Source organism: Danio rerio, chromosome 6, assembly GCF_049306965.1.
Source record: "Danio rerio strain Tuebingen ecotype United States chromosome 6, GRCz12tu, whole genome shotgun sequence".
NCBI classification, from domain to species: Eukaryota; Metazoa; Chordata; class Actinopteri; order Cypriniformes; family Danionidae; genus Danio; species Danio rerio.
In genome coordinates, this window is record NC_133181.1 from 46,276,735 (window position 1) to 46,296,522 (window position 19,788).

Genomic DNA, 19,788 nt, shown 5'->3' on the forward strand with positions numbered 1-19,788 from the left:
ATGATTTTTTAATAGAAAATGTTAATAGTAATTTAGCTTACCATAAAGCACAATCTGATACAGTTAAACTGGATAACAATCTGAATGTATCTGCCCCTCAGGTGAAACAAAAAACTTGCCACAATAGGTTTTGAATGGTTTACACCAAAGCACCCAAGTCAGCATTAAATCAAAATATTATCTTCTTTTTGTATACACATATAGTATTGTTTGTAATAAACTGTGTACTTCATGTAAAGAAAATTTGCTCTAAATCTCTATAATCAAATATCATAACCTTCCCTTCCTCATCAAAACAGCTTTTCTTCACTTCTGGTCACATGGAAGGCCTTTAGGGCAGGACTATGAGGGCCTGTAGGGCAGTATAATTAGTAACTGCCATTTAACAATAATGACAATTTTGTGATGGCTGTCAAGTAGAATTCATGCTGGTTATAATTATGACAATAATATTTTAGATTAGTTATAGATTTGTAGTAACTATCTACTGTATATAGGCTAAATAGGTTGTGTATAGGCTATTTATATAGGCTAAATAGACTGTGATGTTTGCTGCAACCTTTGTTTGAAAGCTGCAATTGCATTTTCTTGTATAATAATCCTCTTCACGAGAGTTGTGCATGGGCATGGTTCCACAGCACTGTTGAAGCTAATACAGCTAATACATGAATGGTGCTGAACATGATAACTGTCTCTGTTCATCTGCTCTAGTGTAAACAAATAAATATGAAATACAATTTAATTGTGAATGTTATTAAATGCAATGCAACAAATAAAGAGACAGGCAATAAAATGAGGAGTAATAATAGACTATGATGGAAAAGTATAACCAGTTAGAAAGTCTCATGTAAGCTCTGATATCTATGTGTTCTATTTGGGATGATTCTCACAAAACTGGACTTTCAGTATTTGTTTCATCATTCATTTTCCTTTGGCGTAGTCCCTTTATTCATCAGAAGTCACCACAGCGGAATGAACCACCAACTTATCTGGCATGTTTTACACAGCGGATGCCCTTCCAGCTGCAACCTAGTTATGGAAAACATCTATACACACTCGTTCACACTACTACACTACAGCCAATATAGTTTATTTATTTCACCTATAGTGCATGTCTTTGGTCAGTGGAGGAAATCGAAGCGCACAAAGGAAACCTATGTGAAAACGGGGAGAACATGCAAACTCCAAACAAAATTGCCAACTGACCCAGTCAATAGTCAAACCAGCAACCTTCTTGCTGTGAGGCAACAGTGCTAACCACTGAGGCACAGAGTTGCCCTCAATCTAAGTGTCTAAAACATCAATTCTAAAAGGGCACATTATATACAGTACAGTATGATATACCTAATCCATACAGTTAAACAGATGAACAACAAAGCACACATACACACACAAAACAACAAAAACAACAACAACACTGGTACACAATAAATTGTAATACAAAATTATACAGTTTTGCTCCAAACCACATCAATAACATAGGAAAAAATGAAAACTTCTGCATGTTTCTAAAATGCATTCATTTTAATAGTATATTTTGTTTTATTTAAAATATTTAAAATATTTTTTAAACACACCTATTTGCAAATTTTCCATGACAGTGAGAACATTGTCCCTTAAACCATTTATAATATTAGTTTTATCTAAAGAAAAAGCCCTACACTATGCAAATAATGTACACGCACAACTAAACTACAGCATGCTCAAAATCATCTTTCAATTAAGTACCCGGTCCTCCCAAAAACAAGCTGCAGCTTGTTTAGCATGCATCTCTCTCTTTCTGTCTCTTTTACGTTTTACTGTCTCATTTGTTCGCTCTCTTTTTTTTTCATTGTGTTCCATAAAAGAGGGTGATAATGGCTATTATGCATGCACTGTCATTCCGTACTAAATTTTCATAATTATAAAGGAAGGGCGTAAATTTGCCAATGCGTGGCATCTCTAAAAGTAATCATGAGAATGCGCCGGGGGGCTATTTTAATGTATGCAAAACTAGTGACCCACAATAAAGACGTGAAGCTGCAACGAATGCAAAGTAATGCATGCGTGCGCGTACCCACGTCTGAAGAGGGCCAGCTAAAATTAACACCCAATTAATTTCGGAATTGACAAACAAATGAAACCCATAAATCTACTTTCTCATTAAATTTCACCATGGAATAATTCAAAAGCGGCAATATCACAACCTAAAAAAGGGGGATGAAGGAAAATGCCTGTTATCCATCACAAATATCAAATAGATGGGGGGAAAATAACCTGGTGGTAGGGCATTAATAATGTCAACGGCTTTATGAATTAAGCTATTGTTTCACTGTCTTCTCAGTAAGATTCCAGCCTGGATTTGTCTTGACTTTTTTTTTTCATTGTAATTAGTGGTGTAAAGTAACAGATTACAAATAATCAAACTACTATACAGTAATTGAGTAGTTTTGTCTCAGTAATTTACAAAGTAGATTTCAAAATGTTTACTTTTACTTTCCCTTGATTACATTTTTAGTGCAGTATTGGTACTCCATTTTTTTTCTTCAGCATGCAGTCACTACTTTATTTTTTTCCTGTCTATGGGGATTAGAAAAATCATTCCTGTTCTATCAGATCGATAGAAGGTAAATGGCCTCATAATGAACAACCTCAAGACATGGGTGATTTATAATTGCAGCGAACTGTTTGGAAGCATTAAATGTGTCCAAGAAGATGCCCAAAATGTTTACACATTGACCCAAAGACTGTTCAGATGCATGTCACTGATGAGAAGATGAAGGATGTTTACTGTATGATGACCGAAATGGGCCTAAACATCCAGCAGGCACAAGACCTCAACATGACCTCAGATTGACATTGTACCCCAACATTATGGGATGTTGCATTTTGTTTGGAAATAAAAATCGGGTTGACATCAGAAGCCAACATCAAGCTGACATCAATGTCCAATGGCCAACCTAAAATCAACCAAATATCAACATATAATGATGTTACAGCTTAGCGTTGTGTGAAAATTACCACTATGACGTCTATCAGATGTTGGATTTCGGTTGCCATACCTGACGAATAAAGTTCAGTATTTAACATCAATATTACATTGGTTTAAGATGTTTGTACGACATTGGATTTTGGTCACTTTCTAACCTAAAATCAACCAATCAACGTCATTTGACATCGTTATTAGACATCAAGATAACTGTCCTTAGATGCTGGCTAGACTTGAATTTTGGTCACCTGACATCACAACATAAATCTAACCTAATGTTAATGTCTTATGATATTGTGTGATACTGGGCAATAACTGAATGCACTACAGAATGTTACGTTTACACACATCCACAAATTAGACATAAATGCATCAGCTTTCTTCAGCGTAATACTTACTACTCTTGAGTACTTTTAAAAGGTCTACTTTTAACTCATACTTTGAGTAATATTTACAACAGTTTTATTCCACTTGCGCTACATTTTTAGGCTAGTAATGGTACTTTTACTTGAGTATGATTATTCAGTACTCTTTCCACCACTGATTGTGATGCATTTGTTGAGAAAAAGGATTTTAGATGTAGAAAATAAACAATAATAACCGAAAAGCAGCAAGAATTCAGGAGAAACAGATTTGTTTGTTTGCAGTGTTTATCGCAGCTTAAAATAAAAAGAAAACAAAGACCTAAGGCAAAACTTCAAAAAATGGAAATTCCCTGAGATTAAGCTTCCGCCACCAGGCACCGACCAAACAAACCTCCATCATCAGATGTCTGCACTTTTTCCCCTTGCTTGCTAAACACAACAGGTGTTTGCAACAAACAACGGATAATACAGAATTTGTGTATGTTGACGTTTTGTTCGCTTCATCTGATAATCGCACACACAAAAATCACATGCACACCCCACCTGGCCTAAATAAAAAAGGCAGAAAATCAAGAGCTTTCTCCCTTATTTATTATTTGCCAGGATTTGGCTGGGCGCGTGTTTATGGCGAGAGTGTGTTTGTGTGTTTGGTGCAGCAGGCCGGAAAGCAGACTCTCATCAGTGTTAAAAAAAGATGCTGTCATTTCTCGTAAGTTCTGAAAGCCCACCTGCTCTCACAATTCTGCTTTCTAACACCACCCCTGTTTACACAAGCGCTCAACAAAAGCACAACATTCTTACGCTCCAGATAAGTAGTCACAATAAAGACGACAAAAAGCCCATGATCGCACCGTTGTTTAGGCTCAACTGTGTTGCTTGTCTAGACAACACAATATTCTGTATGACTGAAAAGGTGTGAGAGCATCTTGAGGTTTTTTTCGCCCCCAAGGATTTCTGATGAGTAACGCAGACAGCTGTATTTTGGCTAGATGACTGGTGTGAGCTGAGTTATGAGTTTATATTGTGGTTTGGTAAGAGATTTCTTTTTTATCATTAAACTACAAAATATTTTATATCCAGCAAAGGAAAACATTTAAATGATTACATTCAAGAAATTCTATAGAAAATAAGCAGTAATTTGGACAACTTTTAAGGCAATTTTCTCAGTATTTTAATTCTTTATCTCTCAGATTACAGATTTTTTTAAACATTTAAAATATTGTCCTATTGTCCTGTCCTAAAAAAAAAAAAAAAAAATATATATATATATATATATATATATATATATATATATATATATATATATATATATATATATATATATATATATATATATATATATATATAATTATATTATATTATATTATATTATATTATATTATATTATATTATATTATATTATATTATATTATATTGTGTTATATTGTGTTATGTTGTGTTATGTTGTGTTGTGTTGTGTTGTGTTATGTTATGTTATATATACTGGCACTTTTTTGTCATATGATCCATTACATTAGACAATATAAATATGCAATATTATAATGTTAGCATAAATACGATGCTTAAGTACCTACGATTAATAAAATAAAAATAAAAATATGAAGTCTATTGTAAATTTTGGCATCACAAGCCTTACAATGCAGATATTTAAATAAAATAAATATTTTGTTATTTCAATAATTATTTTTTTCATGATTAAATTAGTCAGTTAATCAATTATTAAATCATTGATACCACTCATTCCCAAAATTTAAAGCAAAGTCAGTCCAAATGACTTGGATAAGCTGTGAATGCTTGGCAAATGTAAGAATTGTATTATGGTATGATCAACAGCACTATCAAATATTATCCTGTAAGGATAAATAAGTAAGAAAGTAAAATGAAATAAAATAAAATTGTAAACCAAAACCTATTGTGAATTCAGGAATCACAAGCCTTACAATACAGATATAAAAATAAAATAAATAAATAATTGATTTAAATAATAATTAACAATTAATTTATTATTTATTTATTAATCAATTTAATTTGTCATTCGATAATAAATTTAAAATGTATTATTCTATAATCCATTTGGGTCCCCAAAATGTAATGCAAATTCACCTTAAATGACTCTGATTAAGTGTGAATGCTTAGCAAACGTCACATGTCTAAGTTAGATATCAGAATTATATTTATGGTATTATCAATTACTTATGATTGAACATAACCATGCAAGATTATCCGGTTAGGGAAAATAAGTATGCACATAAACAGTTTAATGAAATGTAAAAAGTCATACAAAAGCCATACAATGCAGATATTAATAAATAAAATAGTTGATTTTATAATATATATATTTCTCAATTAAATTAGTCAATCAATTAATAAATCAACAATCACTTCATCTAAATAGGGTCGCCAAAATGTTATGCAAATTTACTCCAAATGAATCTGATTTAGTGTAAATGCTTACTAAAAGTCAGTATATCACATATCTAGGTTAGGTATTAATAATTATATGTATATTATGATTAATTACTTATGCTTGGACAGCATAACCATCAAATATTATTATTCCATTAGAGTAAATAAGGAAGAAAGTAAAGTCAAATTAAATTAAATCAAAATCTATTGTGAATTTAGGAATCACAAGCCTTACAATGCAGATATTAAAACAACAATTAAATAATGGACTTAATTAATAATTAATTCATTATTTGTTTATTTATCAATTTAATTAGTCATTCAATGATAAATCAACAATTTATTAATGTATAATCCATGTGGGTCCCCAAAATGTAATGCAATTTCACTCCAAATGACTCTGATTCGATATCACATATCTAGATTAGATATCAATAATTACATTTATGGTATGATCAATTACTTATGATTGGACAGTATAACCATCAAATATTATCATGTTAGAGTAAATAAGTTAATATGCAAATTAATAACAATAAAATTATTAAATCATGAGCCTTACAATACAGTTTTTTAAATAAAATAAATAGGCAGTGGATTTTATTATTAATTATTAAAAATATATTTATTTCTCAACTTAGTCAATCAATAAATATATCAACTATCTCTTAATCTATATAGGCTCCTTAAATGTAATGCAAAATTACTCCAAATGACTCCGATTAAGTGTGTATGCTTAGCAAATGTCAGCATATCACGCATCTAAGCTAGATATCAAGCATTGTGTTACCTTCGGTTTGGATCTTCCGTCTCAAGGCGCAACTTTGCATCACTCACACGTGAGCGCACAATCACAGCTCGCAACTCACCCTCGTGGAAAAGAATCGCTCGTTGCCTTTCTCAAAGAGGAAATGACAGCAGCAATGACATTCTGCCAAAAGGAGATCTCACCGCGACACCAAACAGCCCTTCTAATCTGGACGGGCCTCTCCAGGGCCAGTAACGCATCTCTACTAAAACCCCCAGCACGCTTGGACAGACGCGGTTTTGTCTATTCTTTTGTGCTTTCTCCAGTTTGCTTTCCAGACCTTGTAAGGCTAATGCTCGTCCGGCAGCTCCTACAAACAAAGCTGGCTATTTGTTTAATAACTGATTGCAGCCATGGCTACGGTAAACAACAGGGCCTTTTCTTTGTGTTTATGAACAAACACATCGTCTCGCAAAGCGCAATTTAACATTAACCAGGTGGAATGATCAACAGATCCCATAGGTTACACAGAGGGCGAGCCGAAATGTAAACATTCTTCAGAGCGATGGGACGAAAGAAAAAAAAAAAAAAGAATGGATGCATGCATGGACAGCAAGGTCAATGCAAATGCAAGCCCTGTCTTGAATAAACAGCCGGAGGAGAAACTCAAGACAAACAAACAGTCGTTCTCCTGACATTTAAAGAAGCATTAGGATGGGTGGGCTACAGCTGCTAAACGGCCAAAGCGAATGCAAACTAGATGTCAGTCAACAGTGAGGGAAACTCACGTTCCTTCTAAATGTCCGGTTCGGTCTGAGAAACAAACAGACATCATCATCATCATCATCATCCGTATCACCTTCATGAAAACAGAGGCTAGGAACTTGTAAAACCAGTTAAACATTACCACAGTCAATTACTCAGTAACTAGTCCTTGGAAAAATATCAATTATGGCTGTGGGTTCTTGGCTATTACAATGACAAAGCGTCAAGTTTGATTGTACTGTAAACATGCAAAATGGTATTGACGAAGGCTGTAAAAAAGAAGAATTTGATAGGCGGTGTGTACATAAACAACTACGCTCTTAAAGGAATAGTTGACCCAAAAATGAAAATCATCTCCCCCTTGTGTCGTTTTAAACTTGTACGAGTTTTTTTCTTCTGTTAAACACAAAAAAAGAAGATATTTTGAAGAATGCTGGTTGGTGGGACCAATAAACGTCAATAGGTGGGATTAAATTTAGTATGGAAGTCATCGAGTATGAAAATATCTTATTTTGTGTTCAACAGAAGAAAGAATCTCAAGTATGTTCTGAACAAGTACTCTATTAAATCTGGAAGCATTAACAACTTATATTAAAATATATATCATAATCATTCAATGTGGAAAATAATTATCAAGATTGCATTTTTGGCATATCGCCCAGCCCTATTTTGACTAATGTAACAATGGGCACCTTTTGTGAAGCTGCTTTGGAACAATAATTATAGTAAAAACCGCTATATAAATAAACTTGAATTGAATATTTGGGCACTGTTATTTATAGTATTTATTCATTCATTTTCCTTTGGCTTAGTCCCTGATTTATCAGGGATTGCTACAGTGGAATGAACCATCAACTATTCCAGCATATGTTTTACATAGCGAGTACCCTTCCAGACGCAACCCAGTTCTGGGAAATATCTATGCACACCCGCATTCTCTCACACACTCACACACACGCGCACACACACACGCGCACACACACACGCGCACACACACACACACATACACACACACACACACACGCACGCACGCACGCACGAGCGCGCACACACACACACACACGCACACACAAACAAAAACACAAACACTCATTCACAAGGGGCAATTTCATTGGCTTAGTCCCTTTTCTAATCTAGTGTCGCTACAGCGGACTGAACCGTCAACTTATCCAGCATATGTTTAACATAGCAGATGCCTTTCCAGCTGCAACTAATTACAGAAAATATGGCCAATTAAGTTCATCCAATTCAATTATAGCACGTCTTTGGACTTTGGGGGAAACCAGAGCACACGAAGGAAACCCACTTCAACACAGGGAGAACATGCAAACTCCACACAGAAATACCAACTTGCCCAGGTGGGATTCAAACTGTGAGGCGACATAGTTTTTCTATGTATGCCACATTTCTAACTGCTTTGTTCTGTCCAGCAAAAGTTGCAGAAGAGGAGCATTAGGAAAGAGAGATGACAGACAAGACTAGATTATAGGAAGGAGATGGACCAGAACTAGACTAGACTAGACCAAAATATGGTTCACAACCTGAAAAAGTGTTTTCTGCCTTGCATGTTTACAGCAGCTCACTAATGCATGCATTATTCACAATATCATGATATTATATCATATAACTCTGATTTGAAAGAGCATGAGGCATTCAACATGTACACACGTTGCCACCATGTTTGCTACTGTAACACAGCAATTTGAATGCTTTATCATGCATATACCCCTTAAAACCTACATCATGATTTCCTCTCATTTGCAGCTGGCTCAAAGTGTAATGTAACTATTCAATCTATTCAAGGTGAGGTAGAAGAATACAATTTTCCTTTGTATATCACAACTAAAAAGTCATTTTGTAATCTTTCCTAACAGTGTAGTGTTTTGTATTTTTTTACCTTCTTTTCTTTTCAGTCCAGCCGCTCTCACATTCACTTCATTAAACTCTCCAAACTGATTTACACTCACTCTGAAGAACTACAAAAATAAATGATACAGGGGTCTAAACACATATTTATGACACATTGAGAGAAAAGTAATAAGATCCTTTGGCGTGAAATCCAGATTGAAACATATCATCAGACCATCACCTCCAACACTCTGTAATGTTGCGCACGATGATTCAAATAAATACTAAGCCATTATCGCACTGCAAGCTTGAGAAATGAACAAGAAATGAACAATCAGGATGCCGCCAACCGCAAGACAACTCCAGCGGAGAAGCTAAATAGATGTATAATTTCCAAAAGGTACACAAAACAAGTTCGTCTCCTCCGAATGAGTTGACGACAAAGTCTGTGTGGCGTTTAAGGCCCTGCTGTGCCAAGACTATGATGGAATGCACAAAAAAAGTAAGGCAGGCCACGGTATTTTTAGCGAAACAGCCAACAGAGACCAAAGTAAATAAGAAAAAGTCTAATGAGTTTTAATGCAGCAGCTACCAGGATAGAAAGGCCAATTTTGGGATGTGGACCTACAGTCATGAGTGGTTTACAGCGGCTCTCCTTCAAGCGACATTGAAGGATCGGTGCGTAGACAGCTTGTGATGATTAGCGCACTTGCACGGCAGCGAAAAAGTCAGGAAGCAGGTCTCACTGTACGCATTTTGAAGCATCGAGCCGCAGGGAAGAGGCTTTCACTCAAAAGGCCCCACAGCACAACGGACAAATGAGAACTGTCAAACACCCGCATGCATTCGGCAAAGAAAACAAGGCATTCAATCTCCCGCGTCCTCTGGGACTGGCCAAAGTGCATATTGTTTTAATATTATTTAAAAGTGTGTCATATATTTTTAATCATTGTTACTCGAAATCTCCCTGTGGGTGGAGCGAACGTGGACTTTTGCGCAGAGGAAATGTGTCAACCGCGTATTTGTGGGACGGGGAGTTTAGCCTCCACGAACTTTGTCTAATTAATATTTCCAGTCTAAGCCATGAGAGGGCTTGTATTATTAGAAACATTATCAGGGGGGTAAATTACCCAGTTGCACTGCCATGGTGTCAATCGGCATTAATGGAAAAAGGCAACAACATAACTACAGCCTAGCAGAGCAACCTGGATACTCATTAAACATAATGTGGAGTATTATATGGAGTATTATATTGCTTATATTGCCGAGTTTAAGGTATATGTGACATGTTAAATTCTCAAAGTAAACATTGAATTATATGGTAACACTTTATTTTGATAGTCCATTACAGTATTAGTAGACTGTCTGCTTAATATCTGTTGATATTGCTCCTTCAACAGACATTTAACTGGCAATAAAAAACTTTGCAAGTACATGTCAACTTACACTAACCCTAACCACAACCTTAATCCCTACCTAACAGTCTACTTATAATCTAATGAGAATTAGTTGTATAATGTAACTTAAATTTAGCAAACGGACCATCAAAATAAAATGTGACCTATTATATAAATTAATGGAAGATGAATGTGCACTAAGCCATTCTATGAAAAAAAGAGACATCTTAAAAAATATTGGTGTTGTTTTATTTAAATGAATTATTTAAGTAAAAAAAAAAAATCTGTAAATTACTGATGACTTTTCTTTAAAAATATTTTTTTTTAAAATATAGGAATAGGTCAAAATAATATATCCACATAATATCAGTATTAACTTAAAAAAATAAATAAATATGTACATGAAAATAATAATGTATATAAAACAAATATTAACTCAAATTAAAGTTATTAAACAAATTAAAATTAATTTTAAGTTGATTATTCATAACTGCATATGTATGTAAATGAATAATGAATAAAAATATTACAAAAAATTATCGGACATAAAAGTTGTTAAAGAGAAAAAAAAAAGAGACAAAACAAGTTTGATGTACTCAATTTCTACCCAGAACTGGTCAACTGGGATAAGTCAAATGAAAGCTCAGGTTTGTTTTGCAGTTTGCAATGTTTTCACATTAAAAAGTAGTATCAATAGCTTTAATAAAAAGCACAATTACTCTTTGATTTGTCAATATAGGTCAAGAAAATGTTGAGAAAATCACTAAATAAATTTGAACACTTTAAGGATTACACAAAAGTTACAACAAGAAAAAATATTTAGCTAGGTGTATACGATGTTCGTCTTTCTGTTTAAAACTGTACTTTTCTTTTATCTTCCAAGCTGTAGAATGGAACTCGGCAGATATAAAGAAGTTAAATACGGTGCATACGTACAGTATATCTATCTTTAAACATGCCTCACTAGACAATGCATTTTAAATATCCCTATTTATTAAAAATATCCAAATTTACTAAAACTTTTGTGTCAACTTTCCTGTGTGCATTAACAAGAGACTACTTACCGCGAAAACGCAGAATACAAAACAGGGATCCAATCTTAGAAGATAAAAGCCACAACCTAGATGGATTCGTAAGAAAGAAGTCGTCAAATGCACGTAATGAAGGATGCCTTGAGGTTGAGTTTTCATAATTGTGGGAACTAACTCATTAACTCTGTTGATTGCAGAACTCACAGTAGGCATAAGTAAAGCTGATAGACCAGTCCTCTGACTTTATCAGGCATAAACATGCAGTAGATCTCAGCAAATCTCAGAGCATGCATGCACAAAATCTGCACAAAAACATTTGACGTCACGGCTCATGTGTTGTGAACAGAAGCTTAAACCATAGGGGAACCCCGAAAGACTACTTTGCAACATTCAAGAATCACATGACCTCTCTATAGTTTTATGCAACCAAAAATTTTCACCACAGACAACCACAACATCGCTTGGTATAGTTTCCGTCCTATGTATACAGCCAATATCGAGAAAAGGATATTGCACAGCGTCGGTGCCAAATTGGAGTTATGCTCAAAGGGGAAATATCTTGCTGAATGTTTACTACAAAATTGATGCACTCAAAATATTTTGTTTGCTGTTTGTTTAAATAACCCACTTAAAAAAAGCTGAAACAACACAATTCTTCAGTTTTTTGGAGGGATCAACTTAAATGTTTTATGTCCAATCCACCTAAATTCGTAATAACTAATAAGTTAACTTAATTCCTTCATGTTGTCCCAACACCAGTGTTGTGCAAGTTACTTCCAAACTGTAATACATTACAGATTACTTATCACTGTTGTTTAAAAGTAATGCCTTACCTTACAATATAACTGTCTCAAAATTGTAATATGTTACATTACACTTATATATTTTTTTTACTTACTTTCACCAAAATAACTACAGAATTAGAACTTCACATTCTAAAATGATTAAATGTACAGCGAAGCATTTTAGATACAGTAGAAAGCGGTACAATGTCGAAGAATGACTGTGATCTATCCAGCCTACTAACAATATGGTATATATTTTGCAACGTGAAGACAATACAAGAAAGGATGACAGCCAGAATCACAAATGATCCAAGTCTGTTAAAAATATGGTAGAGGTAAAGTTATTATCTTGCAAAATCTGTTAATAGCTTGCTTATATTCATATCAGACACAACAGGCCTATATATAAACTCCAATGCCATGACAAGATGCAGATTATTTTTTTTTTATTGTTGCCATTATTTTATTCACTTTAAATTCAGGTTCACAACACAAAACTGTCATGCACAAAGTGAGCATGTTGAACATAGCTTTCTCAGTATTATGCTTGTTCACCGATTTCCTCTGTTTGTGGACAAAAATGCTTGCGAGCTCTCAAATATACGCTGCTTCCGTGCAAATTTTCTCACGCTCTCTCAAATATGCAATGTTAACGCATAAATTTTCTTGCGCGTTCTCAGTACACTGCTCGCTCAGTGAGATTATATGCACTCACAATTTGTGTCTTGTGTTCCCTCTTCTATTTGTGCTTTTTGATATGATTTATATTAGTACACTATTTATTAACAATAACCAAAATACTAAAATAGACTTACATATTTCATTTTTAATCTAATAACCCATGACATTCTTGGCTGTATGTTATATGATAAGATATTTCCACTTTCAAACACTTAAGATTTGTTATGTACAGTGTTTTAACCAGTACTACAGTCAAGTACTTCAATTAATTAGTTGTAGTAATACTGTAGTTGCTATGGTAACACAAGAGTAATATAAACAATTTACCCACTGCTGTAGTTTTTTTTTTACAATATAGAGTATATTATAGTACAATTCACCACACTTTACTGTAGTAAAACTACACTTTGTATTTCATTTTATCAGTTCACTATTCTCAATACTACAGTAAGCTGAAGCATTCATTAACAAGTTGTAAATCATAGTAGCTTAAAACATAGGCAGTATACCTAACACTCAAAAACATTAGTATTTATTATAGAATTTACCATAACCTTTTAGTGTTTCGTGTAGTGTTAATAAATAGTGTAGCAATATATAAACCATATCAACATTCTTAGGATAACCAATTGAACAGGAGGATCTCTGGAGAGCAAAAGCACGAAAGGAGAGGAAACATGAGGCACAAATTGTGAGTCTGCGTCATTTGACGAAACGAGAGCAGATTGTTCACACGTGAGCAGTGTTTTGAGTGTGTGCGACTGCGAGAAATTTTGCGGTTGCGCACTTTTGTCCACGAACAGAGGATTACATGAATGCGCTCCGACTTGTAAAACTGCGCTTACGACATTTGTCTTGACCTTACTGTGAACCGGGCAGAGCCAATAGCCTCAGACCTCGAGCTCAGAGGCTGAAATCATTCCGCGTTCAAAGTAAAAAAAAAAGTTTCAATAGCCAGAGGGGGATTAATGACAACACACTCATATATTCACTAACCACAAACAGAAAATAGAACTTACTTGCGGTATTTTTTATTTGTTTATATCTTGCAGGCGAACAGTTTGTTGTAACGCACGCGTTACTGAACATGTACCGTGTAAAATATTACTGAAAATTTGTTAGTAATGCCTTACACTACTGCGTTACAGGAAAATGCAATACATTACTGTAATACATTACTTTTGTAACGCATTACTCGCAACACTACCAAACACAAATCAATTGTGTGGAACCCAACATTCTTTACAGTGTGTCTTCCTTTAAGATGAAATGTACATTTTAATTATTGCTGGGTTGTTTGAAACTAATTTTAGGTCAAACATAAACAAACATTGAAAAATTTGGCCATATTTGACCATAAACTTGCGAGAAATATCCCAGTGTTTTTTAAAGCATATCAACACAGTATAGCGAAAGGGTTAAAAAGAAAGATTTGAGTATGCTGCCTTCCATTAAGCAGTTAAACCAAAGGTAAAGGGCATGCTGGGGGTAAACGGCAAAAGACCTTGCATGAAACCAACGAGCACTTTAATGGAATCGGCTTTTTAACAACTCTTTTTTTGCGTTAAATACAGTCCGTGTCAGAGAGATGCGTCCCACCCATAAAGCAAGCGCAATGACAACGTACAGTGGGCACTAACGCAAGGACATAGTTCATCATGCCATTTTCTGCAATTCCCAGCTGATTAGGGTCATTATGTTGGAACCCTGATTTATGCTGTCATTTCCTCTCACCCTATCCTGCATCAATGAATCTTAATGAATTGGTAAATAAGGGTGAGGATTACACTCTGCGACACCGAAACATTCCTCACCCTCCACGCCACCAGATTTATGGAGCCAATTAGGGACTAACGTAGAAAATTGGCTGGCAGGAAAATAATATTCTTTATGGTACAAAATGGAAAAGCATTCGCGCTGAAGGGCAATTGTATTGTCAGCATTAAGTCCATAAAATATCCCCTCCACCCATGAAAGTGAGAGAGAGAGAGACACACAGACTTTCAGGCAATCCTTTTACAAAATACAAAAAGCACATATTTTACAACTTGAATCTACTCGCATTTACCTGCATTTTTACTTACGTATATCTATATAACATATCTTACTTATTTAATTATGAAATATATTTATCATGTTATCTTTATTATATATAAGATATTTTTGTCATGTTTAACATAATACAGCCACTTTATTATATACACCTTACTAGTACCGGGTTGGACCCCCTCTTGTCTTCAAAACTGCCTTAATCCTTCGTGGCATAGATTCAACAAGGTACTGAAAATATTCCACAGAGATTTTGATTACATTGACATGATAGCATCACGCAATTGCTGCAGATTTGTCGGCTGCACATCCATGATGTGAATCTCCTGTTCCACCACATCCCAAGTTGCTCTATTGGATTGAGATCTGATGACTGTGGAGGCCATTTGAGTACAGTGAACTCATTGCCATGTTCATGAAACCAGTCTGTGATGATTCGCACTTTATGACATGGTAACATTATCCTGTTGGATATTTTCTCCTTTTCTGACTATTTTCTGTAAACCCTACAGATGGTTGTGCATGAAAATTCCGCTAGATCAGCAGTTTCTGAAATACTTAGACCAGCCTGTCTGGCACCAACAACCATGCCACGTTTAAAGTCACTTATATCACCTTTCTTCCCCATTCTGATGCTCGGTTTGAACAGCAGCAAATCGTCTTGACCATGTCTACATGCCTAAATGCACTGAGTTGCTGCCATGTGATTGGCTGATTAGAAATTTGTGTTAATGATCAGCTGGACAGATGTACCTAAAAAAGTGGCCAGTGAGTGTATATATAAGTATATATACATGCAAGTAAATATCAAAATACCAAGGGAAAATCAATTTTGTGAATTAAGAAAGCGACATTGTATGATTTACTGCAAGTGCATTAAGTAGCCATAGACACGATAGGGTGAAAAAAAAAGAGATTTAATAAACACGCGCACCTTGCTCGTCCCGTGACCATGAATCATGCACTGGCACACAAATCGCCCTTTAAACCAATCAGTCTTTTCCATGATCAAAACAACAGTGTCCGCCACAGAACGCCTATATCTGACGACAGGCTCCAGCTCTTTAATGTGTCTCTTTTTCTTCTCTGAGGTGACTAAAAATTGGAAATACAACAAAGACAGCCAGGAGAAAAGAATATGAGATGGAACAAAAAAAAAAGCACAAGTATTGGCAAAAAAAGCCCGAAGTGAGACCCACCTCCTCCTATTAATGCCAGCATCTTAGAGTGCTAACGAGCCCCCTTTATGTATTACATATTGTGACTAGACTGAGAGCATAACAGCGGCTCTCCACATCAAACACGCAAAGGCCTGTTATTAGATGGAGGGCTGGGAGAGAGGCTGTGTGAAAAGAAGTGGAAAATTAAAGTTGAAGCCAAGCAGGAAAGGCCTTAATTTACTGGCATGTACAGTATGCAAATGAGATTACTCTCTGCTTAACTGCGTCATTTATGTCCATAATAACGGCATCATCATTATGGGACTCAAATTAAATTACGGCGTAATTAGCATATCAAAGTGATTGGTTAAAGTTTAAAACAAATACCCAATTTTCGCTAATGAAAAGCTGTAATCGGCACGCGTCTAAGTCGGAATGAAAACAGCCAAAACAAATATGTGTTTTCGAGGAGGTGGAGGGGAAAAAAAGGGGGCTCAGATGGGATGAAGGAGAGTCTTATGGAGGCAGGATATGTTTTACCTGACCGACTTCACACCCTCAGCTTTAATTTCCCAGAGACACTCTGATCAAAGGTCCCATTTCCTACACTTGCCACTTTTGAGCTCATCAATAAAATACGAAAATCACTTCACTGCTGATCCGATGGCTGAGGGGAGAGAGAGAGAGATAAAAAAGTGAAAGTAATATGTGAGAGAGATGGGGGAGGGATGACATCTGAGGGCTTATAAACTTACATTTGAAAGGGGAAGGAAAACACCTCCACTTTCCAGCTGAATTATCATGAATAATGACATTTAACCATTGCCGTCTACTGAAGGCAGCTGCACCAGAAACAACACTGTTGCAACCAAAATCATCCCACCAAAACTCTCTGTGAATCACACAGGTCACACAGTTTGTGTCAAACATTCCCTTGTTTTTGATCCAGAGATTTAAGACTTTCATGTCGCCACATTATTGATCTCATTCCGAATTTATGATGTACTTCTCCATTCCAGAGAAAAATCTGAGGTCTTAACTCTCAGGGCCTGTTTACACCTGCCGTTGAGATGCGCTTTTGTCACAAGTGGACAATGCTGAATATGGCAGTAAACGAGGTCTAAAGTTTTTAGAGCTTTTACCCCTAGATGTAGCAGAAAACCTATTTGATGCTCATGTTGTCAAATGCATTCAAACATGAGACCATACACTATACATCAGACCATTACACTACATTATATAGAGGGAGATAATTAATGGATTGCCAATCCCCTCTAAAAAGTGCAATTAAAATTCTTTAGTTCGCAACAAGCTGTTAATTTTCCTGCATATTCTGTGGTCATGTCTCAAGTTAAACTAGTTTTTGGTCTTTGCAGTGCATCATTTGATCAGATTTTCATGGTAGATGTTAGATGGCTCTTGTCCCTGCTTTGAATAAGTAACAGCAGACAGAGAGGAAGCTAGTACATAAGAGAGATTGTGTGTACAGTACATGTACAGTATATGTGTGTAAATGACACAGGCATGTCTAAAAGCTCATAGTAACATGTGACAGCTACCTCTTCGCAAATATATTTTGCAACATATTTGTGAGTTGGCCAACCGCAATCCACCCCCCTTGGTTTTCGGCCCTCTGGCACACGTCAGTTTCTTCAAAAGAAGGCTCTGGCATTTTTATTTACATTGAGTGTGACCAAAACTGACTGGAACTACCTGTGGATTAATCAAGAATTTCATAAATACAGTTGAAAGTCAGAATTATTAGCCCTCTTAAATTTTAGTCCCCCTATGTATATTTTTCCCCAATTTCTGTGTAATGAAAAGAAGTTTTTTCAACACATTTCAAAACATTCATTATTTATTTTCTTTTTGTCTTAGTCCTTTTATTAATCTGGCGTCACCACAGCGATGTAGATAAACTGGCAACTTATTCAGCATATGTTTTACGCAGCAAATCCCCTTCCAGCTCCAACCCATCACCTAAAACGCCCATACTCTCACATACACTATGGATAATTTAGCTTACCCAATTCACCTATAGCACGTCTTTGGACTGTGGGGGAGACCAAAGCACCTGGAGGAAATCCACGCAAACACGGGGAGAACATGCAAACTCCACACAGAAAGGCCAGCTGACCCAGCCAAGGCTCGAACCAGCAACCCTCTTGCTGTGAGGCGACATCGCTACCCCCACTGCACCACCATGCCACCCTCTTTAGTATTCTAGTAGACAATTATAAAAAAATATTGCTTAAGTGGCTAATAGTACTGACCTTAAAATGTTTATTTAATTATTATTCTTTTTTTCATTAATATTAAAAACAAAAAAAATCCTAAAAAGACATTTCCTAGAAGAAAAAAATATATAGGAAATACTGTGAAAGATTTCTTGCTCTGTAAAAATCATTTGGGAAAATATTTGAAAAAGAAAAAGAAAATGAGTGGAGGGCTAATAATTTTGACTTCAACTTAATTATACTGTATACAGGGCTTTACATTAACACCCGCCAACCCGCCAAATGCGGGTAGATTTCAGCTTTGCCGGGTTAGATAGACACCTCCACTAGCCACTTTGGCTGGTTGAAAATAATTTTTAAATTGTAGTTTTCCTAAAACCAGGGTCGACAAAATAAAAATGACTTAATATGCATGCAAATGTGATCTTAGAATCGAGAAGTAAAATAATTGTGATCACGCGAGCAGAAGAAAGCAAATAAATACCGAATGAGAGAATGATTATCACTCGCGCTAACAGCTGATGTGATGCACGCAACTTCTTAAAACGCGTGCGCGCGAGTGCTTAATGCGTGCGCGCTCCCGAATCGTGAAGCAACCGTGTCTGTTCTGAAAACGCAACTAACATCGGTTCTCTTTCAAACAAACTAGACAAAAAGTGATGAACATGCCTCCACAGTCCTGATGCTTTTAAGAGCTCAAAATGTGTCTTTTTGTAAGCAGCACCGGTTGCTTTCACTTTAAACAGATTATTAAATTGTCTAAAGTTAATCGTGTGCATGTGATCATTCTTTTATTATCACACACGGTATGTTTCACCTGCTTTCATTTGCTTACGGTTTTATTTGCTTTCATTTTTGTTAAAATGGTTTAACTTTTTTTACAATATTGCTTTAATGGGAGATGAACTCTCCATTTATGTGCAGATAACTGGTGATCCGAGAGATCCTTAGCCACGACAGATTACCGTGCTTATTTTTGATACATGACAATAGTTTTTTTTTTAAAAGTCAATTGCTTTTCTTTCTTTTTTATGAAATGTTTTGTTGAATAAAAGTATAGTATACAGCTATATTTTGCTTGTTTTGACACATAAAAAAATTTGTGGCTAAGAAATAATTATTGTTTAATTTGGTTATAGAGATAAATTTGGTAAATCGTTAATTTTGAGCTCTAAAAGTCATGTGACATAAAAACTAATTCAATATAACACTATGAAACCATGACTCCTTTGCTCATGCTCATTGAGCAAGCTCATACTCGACACACAAAAAGAGAAATGAATTAGGACGCAAGTGGACATAACACAAAATTAAAAATCAAGTAATTTTAGCATGTCAATGTCAAGCA

General features: G+C 35.4%; 1 protein-coding gene across 47 annotated transcripts in view; it reads right to left on the minus strand.

Moving 5' to 3' along the window:
- The window catches only part of foxp1b (forkhead box P1b), a 291,166-nt gene that overhangs the window by 157,757 nt on the left and 113,621 nt on the right, over positions 1–19,788 (minus strand). For 3 of the 47 annotated variants that reach the window (XM_073953208.1, XM_073953187.1, XM_068221773.2), the window contains exon 1: positions 6,530–6,832. The gene's annotated coding sequence lies outside the window, so the exon portion shown is untranslated. 47 annotated transcript variants of the gene reach the window in all.